Consider the following 9,797-nt stretch of genomic DNA (forward strand, 5'->3'; position numbering starts at 1 on the left):
AAATTTGATCATAGTGATCGTACGATCATTGACAGAGCTTGTATTCATCAATATTATCTTTATAGTATCCTTACGATCAAACTAACGTCTGATCGGGGTCCGTGTAAACCAACGTCAAAAAACAAGATAATGCTTGATTCGCTGTAAGACCATCATATCCCTCAAAACAACAATCGTAACAGCCCCAGTAACAAGTAACATGGTTCAGGGTAGAGCAGTTACCGTAATGATGGCAGAGCTTGCTCTTTTAAAGGACTCTGGGCTTAGACGCGAAAGTGTGCCGTAACTGCACAGATTTCGTCAAGGAGAATGACGAACGGTTAATTAGCAGTTTCAAGCTATCATTGATGTTGAAATCTGTCAAGGTTGCTGATCGCCACACCCGTTATTTATGCAGCATACGTCATACGTAAATACAGGAGCAGCATGTTCTCGCGTTCGCGGCTTTATCCGATTTATCAATCTGCGATGGCATTTACGCTCATATCGGCTAGGTGCGACAGTTTCATTAATCACATTTAGAGATGATCACAATTCTCTCCCAACGTTCGAATCTGAGATATTTTCTGAGTAGGTTTCATGAATGAGGGCCAATGTCTGGTCACACATTTTCTACGTGGCATAATTCTAAATTTAATTTCTCAATTAACCCCCTACCTCATTAACTCCCATCTTGAATAAGGACTGTGGTTTACATATTGAGTGTGGCTGCTTTACTAACAGCAACATGCAATTATTCACTACCTACTAACCTATCAGTGCATGTATTGCATTATTGTAAGGTCTGCCTCCAACTCTTGTCCTTGACTCTCCCACCAGGCTGGTGAACGCACTGCATTAACCCAATCCTTTGAATGCACCCCTCACAGCAGATCCAAATCACCTGAATACTAATAATCCAAATGCCACTCACTTGTGCTCTCCCTCTTCCCCTGACAGCCACTTTATAGCTTGGTAATTCACACCCTGTCCCTGTAAGGTATTGTTTGTGATATTGCAAAACTACTAAGCCTGTTTGATTAGTTATTCTGTGCTAGATAGTTTGAAAGTAATTTTCTGGTATCCTGACCCATGCCTGTCTGCCTGACCACATCTTTGGATTATCCCTTTTGGTACTTCTACCTCCTGTCTGCTTTGATATGTGGGTTACTGACCTTAAGTTTGCCCTTCCACTACGTACCTGCCGGTTCCTATACACTCACCTAAAGGATTATTAGGAACACCATACTAATACTGTGTTTGACCCCCTTTCGCCTTCAGAACTGCCTTAATTCTACGTGGCATTGATTCAACAAGGTGCTGAAAGCATTCTTTAGAAATGTTGGCCCATATTGATAGGATAGCATCTTGCAGTTGATGGAGATTTGTGGGATGCACATCCAGGGCATGAAGCTCCCGTTCCACCACATCCCAAAGATGCTCTATTGGGTTGAGATCTGGTGACTGTGGGGGCCATTTCAGTACAGTGAACTCATTGTCATGTTCAAGAAACCAATTTGAAATGATTTAAGCTTTGTGACATGGTGCATTATCCTGCTGGAAGTAGCCATCAGAGGATGGGTACATGGTGGTCATAAAGGGATGGACATGGTCAGAAACAATGCTCAAGTAGGCTGTGGCATTTAAACGATGCCCGATTGGCACTAAGGGGCCTAAAGTGTGCCAAGAAAACATCCCCCACACCATTACACCAACACCACCAGCCTGCACAGTGGTAACAAGGCATGATGGATCCATGTTCTCATTCTGTTTACGCCAAATTCTGACTCTACCATCTGAATGTCTCAACAGAAATCGAGACTCATCAGACCAGGCAACATTCTTCCAGCCTTCAAATGTCCAATTTTGGTGAGCTTGTGCAAATTGTAGCCTCTTTTCCCTATTTGTAGTGGAGATGAGTGGTACCCGGTGGGGTCTTCTGCTGTTGTAGCCCATCTGCCTCAAGGTTGTGCGTGTTGTGGCTTCACAAATGCTTTGCTGCATACCTCGGTTGTAACGAGTGGTTATTTCAGTCAAAGTTGCTCTTCTATCAGCTTGAATCAGTCGGCCCATTCTCCTCTGACCTCTAGCATCAACAAGGCATTTTCCAGCCCACAGGACTGCCGCAGCCCACAGGACTGCCGCATACTGGATGTTTTTCCCTTTTCACACCATTCTTTGTAATCCCTAGAAATGGTTGTGCGTGAAAATCCCAGTAACTGAGCAGATTGTGAAATACTCAGAGGGCCCGTCTGGCACCAAGAACCATGCCACGCTCAAAATTGCTTAAATCACCTTTCTTTCCCATTCTGACATTCAGTTTGGAGTTCAGGAGATTGTCTTGACCAGGACCAAACCCCTAAATGCATTGAAGCAACTGCCATGTGATTGGTTGATTAGATCATTGCATAAATGAGAAATTGAACAGGTGTTCCTAATAATCCTTTAGGTGAGTGTATACACTGCTCAAAAAAATAATTAAGGGAACACAATCACCTCAGTATAACACCAAGTCAATTAAACTTCACAAATATCAATCTGTACAGTTAAGAAGCATAAATGATTGTGAATCAGTGTCACCTGTTTTTGGTGCAAATTAAAGTGACAACAGGTTCACTCTAGAGGCATCAGCAAGACAACCCCCAAAAAGAGAAGGGTTTTGCAGGTGGTGAACACAATTGCTCTCCCTCTATCCTTTCTGACTGATTCTTCTCTAGTTTTGCGTTTTGCTAGTGTCCGTTTTGCAGGTAGTCACATTAGACTACCTGCAGCCCATTGGTTGCACAGCTAGTCCAACTCCTCCAGGATGGCACATCCATATACGTGCAGTCGCAAGAAGGTTTGCTGTGTCTCCCAGTCCAATCTCAAGAGCATGGAGGACATACCAGGAGACAAGCCGTTACACAAGGAAAGCAGGACAGGGCCGTAGAAGGGCATCAACCCAGAAGCAGGACCGGTATCTGCTCCTTTGTGAGAGGAGGAATAGGAGGAGCACTGCCAGAGCCCAACAAAATGACCTCCAGCGGGCTACTGGTTTGCATGTTTCTGACCAAACTGACCAAACAGACTCCATGAGGGTGGCATGAGAGCCCAACGTCCTCAAGTGGGACCTGTGCTCCCAGCCCTCCACCGTGCAGCTTGATTGGCAGTCACCAGAGAAAACCAGATTTGACAGGTGCGCCAAATGTGCCCTGTTCTCTTCACAGATTAGTGCAGGTTCACACTGAGCACATGTGACAGAGCTGAAAGAGTCTGGAGATGCTGTGGTGAATGTTATGCTGAATGCAATATCATCCAGCATTGACCAGTTTAGCGGTGGGTCAGTGATGGTCTTGGGAGACATATCATTGGAGGGTCGCACAGACCTTCACATGCTAGCCAACGGTACCCTGACTGCTGTTGGGTACCAGGATGAAATCCTCAGACCATCGTCAGACCTTATGCTGGTGCAGTGGGCCCTGGGTTCCTCCTGGTGCAGTAACAATGCCCAGCCTGAGTGTGTAGGTAGTTACTGAATGATTAAGGCATTGATGCCATTAACTGGCCCTCAAGTTCCCCAGACATTAATACAATTGAGAACCTCGTTATGTATCATATATCTGACACCGCCAAATGGCAGCACAGACTTTCCAAGAGCTCACTGATGCCCTGATCCAGGTGTGGTAGGAGATTTCCCAGGACACCATCCACCGTCTCATCAGGAGCATGCCCAGACATTGTTGGGAGTGCATACAGGCATGTGGGGGCCATACACACTACTGAGACACAATATGAGTTGCCGTGATGAAATTCACGCCAGTTGGAACAGCCTGTGATTTCAATTGTTTACTTAGATTTTCGGTGCGAGTTTGGATCCTGCCCTCAGTCGGTTGGTGATTTTGGTTTCCGTTGACCATTGTAATGTCATTTTGTTCTCAATGAATTACACAATGTACAGTGAAGATTTTGATCTTTAACATATTTTCCCAACATTTTCTTGAGCAGTGTATATTGTTGGATTATCGAAATAAACATATGCTTGGCTCCTGCCAACTCTCTCTGGGTGCATTAATTACAGTTTCTTTCAGACAAATCGTTACTACCTGCTGTGTCCATTTCAGTAGTGCATCCTCCACCATCAATGCACTGGTGGCTGTTGCTATGGAAGTTGATGATAGAAGAAAGTCTGCAACTTATAATGCTCCAACAAAGAAATGTAATAAGATAAAACGCGCAAATAGACAATGTTTCAATCCCAAACAGATCTTTATCTGGTCATACATGCCCAGTAAACCACTAGTGATGTGATGCTTGGCCCTCATGGTTCCAATCTGTTTGACACTCACTGCATCGGAACAATGTTCCGAAACACTCCTAGTCATGTGACACCGGGGGTCGAAAGACCACGTGTTGTTGAAAAAAACCTGTGTAGTTCTGTCACAAACAATTTACTGTCTCAGGTTTTGAAAACCAGGTGCAACCACGACAACAACTTTAAATGAGTAGTGTTACTTTGTTGCAAGTTTGCCAAGTTGGTAGTAACCTTAGGAATGTTCTACCATCTATGGCAGTTACTTTTTCAGTAGGCTACGCATCGTGACTTTTACTCAACATGTTATTACCAATGTCGGTGCCAAGGACACTAGTGAATTTCAGCAGTGGCTCAGAGGGTATTGTCAGGGACTTTCATGTGAATCTACATGAGTTCAAATCCTGGTTAATGTTTTCCAGTTGAAACATGACACTATTCTTTTTTAGTTATTTTAATTTATTTACTGCATCTTATTGCTCTGCCTTTATCATCCAAATCATTATAATGCATGCATTGTTAAAAAAAAGCATATGGGAAAGAAGTGATAGCTGTTCCAGGCTTTTGTGACACATTGTATCAGAACAATGTCCGTTTATCAATTCACGTTTTTGTCCGTTCTTGTTCTCGTGAACTCGTTTGACATCATCTTTTATGGCCCAAGTACTGTTTCAATCCAAAGAACGCAAGTTACCAAGAAAACCCAAAATGCCCGGATGCGCCTCTTTTATCGAGGATGCATGGGCTGGTGACTTGGCCAGCGAGAACGCATCTGATATCCCAGAAGTAATTTCAAGATGCCAGGAGCGCCAGACAAACTTCACAAATGTAAGGTGGCTATAGTCTCCATACAACCTTCTACCAGTCACATTCATAGTAATATTTTATTCAGGGACTGCTGAGGAGATTACAGCCTTCTTAGAGTGGAGGGGTCGAATGAGACCCTCTTCACTGGGAAGAGGAATTCTTGCCAAACTGAATGAGAGTGTAGAGATTATAAAGATTATAATTTTGGCAAATATTACAGGTTCACTTAAATACAAAAGAATCATCCTAGCCATGATAGTTCAGGTATGGTGCACATTGTGGTAGCAGGTGAGAAATAGGCAACTGTTGCTGCCAGCATTTCATGTAGAACACTAGTTTTCTCTAGTTTCTTTTTCACTAGTTTTTACTCAATAGTTGGAATTGTGGAATTGCCTAATGATCAGATTCCCTTAATAATTGCCATGTGAATTTATACTGTTCTTTGTGACAGTTTGTGACTTCCAGTCTAGCCCGAAGGTTGTAGCCAGACACCTCCTGCTCATCTGTGCCATCCTCTGGATTGTCACCCTCTTCCTCATGCTGAGGATGGTCCTCCACCTCCAAGATGTCATCCTTAGAGAGACAAAGGTTGTGGAGAATGTAGCAAGCCGCCACCACCTTGGGCACATACCAAGGACACACTTCCAGAGCCCTCAGTAAGATGGATCTCCAGTGGGTTTTCAGCATGCCAAACGTGTGCTCGATTACGCACCTTGCCTTGGTGTGGTGGCCGTTGAACTGGGCCTCATGGTGTAGAAATCATATACAGTTACATTATTTGGTAGTGTTATTTAAGACCACTACCAAGATCTGTTTTCATCATATATAAGTCTGTCTTTATTCAGTGTTGAAAACAAAGAGTACTTGGTAGTGAACTCAGACTTCTGGAGCCCACTGTGTGTTTGTGTGTGTTGGCAACCTTGGATTTCAGTCCAGTAAATATCCGAACCAGCTACAGGGTGTTGAAACGGGGTGATGACAGCCACAGGATGCTGCAGGCATGGATATCCACCAACTTCAGAAAATAATTCTGTTTGATTTTGTTCAATAAAGTGTTTTAGACCATTATTCCACATGGTGTTGTTTATAAATGTTCATAACTGAATTGTAAACACCATAACTCGTTGTGAAGTGGTTGATTGCCATTGCTATACTGTGTAATTTGTGGTCCAAGATGATTTCGACCTTTTAAAACTGTTTTGATTCAGCCTATGGAATTGGAAACAAGCAGTTGCCAATAGGAAACTCCATTAAACCATACTTCAGATGGTTGGGCTTTCCATTAAAGTTTTCAACTTAAGTAAAATGGTTTGGTTACTGTTCCATCACATTGAGAAAGACTAGTGCCAACATGATGTAGCCTTGCCATCCTCTGTCTCATTCTGGCCCTCTGGATCGGGTGCCTTTGCTCAGCGTCCTCCTATATATATATACATATATCTCTAACGGTTGTCTTGACAATCTTTTACCAGCTGCTTTTTAACGCTGGTAGCTCGTTAGTGTGCTTGTGAAATTCACGAGGTACCAGCGGGAAAAGGCTGAGGTAAAATATAGGCTAAATAGGGATTAGGTAGACAAATATATCTATATATAGAGGTACAGACACAGGAGCATCATAACACTTTTTACGTTAAATAGCATTTTAGTTAGGGTGACCACATTTTCAAACTCCCAAACCGGGACCCTAGTGTAACCGCACGTTAACGCGCACATGTATGCGCTTACGCACGCATGGTCATCATGCGTGATTTTGGTTGGTGGAGCAGGGGACGCTTTGATGAGAATTGTTGCATTGCTACGCAGTACTACCCAGTTGTTTGCTTGGCTTCGACTCCTATGTGGAAACATTACAAAATTGTGGGGAACTTATTGTGGTAGTGAATATTGGAAACCGGGGCATTTTAGTGTTTTACAGATATTTGTCATGAACAGGTGTTACGAAGAATTCAGTGACCGTGCGAATTCTGTGTGCCTGTCGAAAGTGCGCATATCGAATATTTATTTCTGTCAGGGGGAGCGTGTGATATCTCGTGCACTTGTTGCTCCTCCTCGCACCCTACATTGTCTTCCTTCTAAAAGGCGTCTGTTAACCTAAGCTTGTTTGCGCTGCAATATTAACCTTGTGATCTTTGCGATTCTGCATCCATAGATACGTTTTTTTTAAAACAGCAGCAGAAAGCAAGTATATTGTGTTGTTTAACATATGGGTGTAGTACTGTATTGTTGCAATGACAAATGCCATGTTTGCGTTAGCTAGCACAGCCAGTCAAAGTAACTGTGATATAGTTTGCCAATTCAATGTGTTGGACTTCTCTCAATATTAACAAGCTACCCATACGGAAAATGTATGTATTTAAAATATATTATTTTTATACATTTAATAAATGTATGTCAAGGTGTTCCAATTGGATTCCTTAAATATATTTAGAAAACATTTATTACTATACGAACCCGCAAATTACCGCTATCCTGTCGGGCGCCCTAAATACTGCTCCAAACAAGTTAGTAGTGGTTTTACCAAGGTCGCTGCAGTACATAAGAATATCTTGCTGACTGTAAGATGAAACGCATTTTGTAAATGAATTGCTAAGATGTATTTAAACAGCTAAAAGTGATGTTATCAATATGTCAGTAATTAACATTTTGAAAGTGTGGTTGTATATTCAGGCCTGCTGTGAAGTGATATCAAATATAACAAGCCTTACATCAATGTCATTTTGGACTGTGAACATTGTTTTATGGAGTATACTAAGCATGTACACCTCAAGGTGAAATACAAGTTTTTATAGTTCTGTACATTATTATCATTAAATATCATTAAATAGCAAGAATAAGCCTTAATTGTAGCATTTTGGGCTGTAATCAAATGATCCACCATTCTAACCCACCGTTATATGTAAAAAATTTATCCCGTTAGAGAATGTCAGGGAAATGTCTTAAACTGATGTATTCTTACTGATTAAAGGACTGGGTCACCATGTTTAGATAAGAAAAGGAATGTGGGAGAGGGGGATCTGGTATTTGTCTAAAGGGGCATCCTTGACTGGTATCAGCAGATTATAGGGTTACTCGTAAATCTGTATAACCCATCAGTGTCTATCTGTTGTTTGTCCAGATGCTTTAAGTCCTCCTCAAGGGTTGAGAAGGTTACCCAGGTGGGGTAGGACAACACGTCCCTTGTGTGAATCCTAGGATATGCGATAGAACAAAGGGAATGTGTTTTATTGACATAAGACAGATGGGCAGTATTTTACCACACCCCTTTTTCCCCTTTAAGTACTGACGATTGTCCTGTATTAATTTAGCGATTATTCACTGTTACTCTGTAACCTGTGTACTCTCTCCTTGCAAGAATAAAACTGTTTATTGTGCAACTGAGTTTTCCTCTGTCTTACCTACCATTTTCGTGAATTGTTTGGACTTGAGAAATTGCCATCACAAGAACTTGATGGGAAATTATTGCTTACATTATTAGAACATACACAAGCCTATGAGAAAGACCATGTGATCATAACAGGACCAAAAGGTAAATCAATCAATTAAATGTATTTATAAAGCCCTTTTACATCAGCAGTTATCACAAACTGCTTTTAATTAAAAATATATCTACAAATTTCAATCAATCATTTTATAAAGCCCTTTTTACATGAGCTGTTGTCACAAAGTGCTTTTACAAAACACCCGGCCTTAAACCCCAAGGAGCAAACAAACAAAATACATATTTCCACAAAAAATACATATTGTAATGAGACCATGTTTGTGAGTGAAATACATTTGGACAAACATTTTATGAATGTATACATTTTGAAATACATTTTGATACCTGAAATGTATTTTGAATCAGGTTGAAAGTTGGAACACTGTGTAATAATGCAACAATTAATAATGTTTGTCAATATAAAATTGCAGAGAGTTTGGGGATCTAATCATCCATGGTACATAATAGCATTAAAAGATTCAGAGAAATCTCTGTACTTAAGGGAAAGGCCCGAAAACCAGTATTGGATGGCCGTAATCTTTGGGCCCTAAGGCAGCACTGCATTAAAAACAGACACAATTCTGTAGTGGACATCACTTGGTGGGCTCAGGAACACTTTTGAAAACGATTGTCTGGGAACTCAGTACATTTCTGCATTAACAAATGCAAGTTAAAACTCTACCATGAAAAGAAGAAACCATATGTAAACAAGATCCAGAAACACAGCCGTCTTCTCTGGGCCCAAGCTTATTTATGATGGGCTGAGGCAAAGTGGAAAACTGTCCTGTGGTCTGTAAATACACTACATTTTAATTATTTTTGTGGTTCATGGACGCTGCATCCTCCAGGCTAAAGAGGAGAGGGAGCATCCAGGTGTGTATCAGTGCAGAGTTCAAAATCCAGCATCCATGATGGTACAGGGATGCATTAGTGCACATGGCATTGGTGACTTGAACATCTGTGAAGGAACCATTAATTCTGACCAATATGTACAGGTTTTGGAGAAACACATGCTGCCATCCAGATCAAGTCTTTTTCAGGGAAGGCCTTGCTTATTTCAGCAAGACAATGCCAAACCAAACTCTGCATGTATTACGAAAGCATGGCTCTGTAGTAAAATAGTCTTTGTGCAAAACTGTACTGACTGCAGTCCTGACCTGTAACCTATTGAAAACATTTGGCGCTTTATGAAATGAAAAATACAACAAAGGAGACTCCAAACTATTGAGCAGCTGAAATCCTATA

This window comes from Esox lucius, chromosome 17 (assembly GCF_011004845.1).
Source record: "Esox lucius isolate fEsoLuc1 chromosome 17, fEsoLuc1.pri, whole genome shotgun sequence".
Classification (NCBI taxonomy): domain Eukaryota; kingdom Metazoa; phylum Chordata; class Actinopteri; order Esociformes; family Esocidae; genus Esox; species Esox lucius.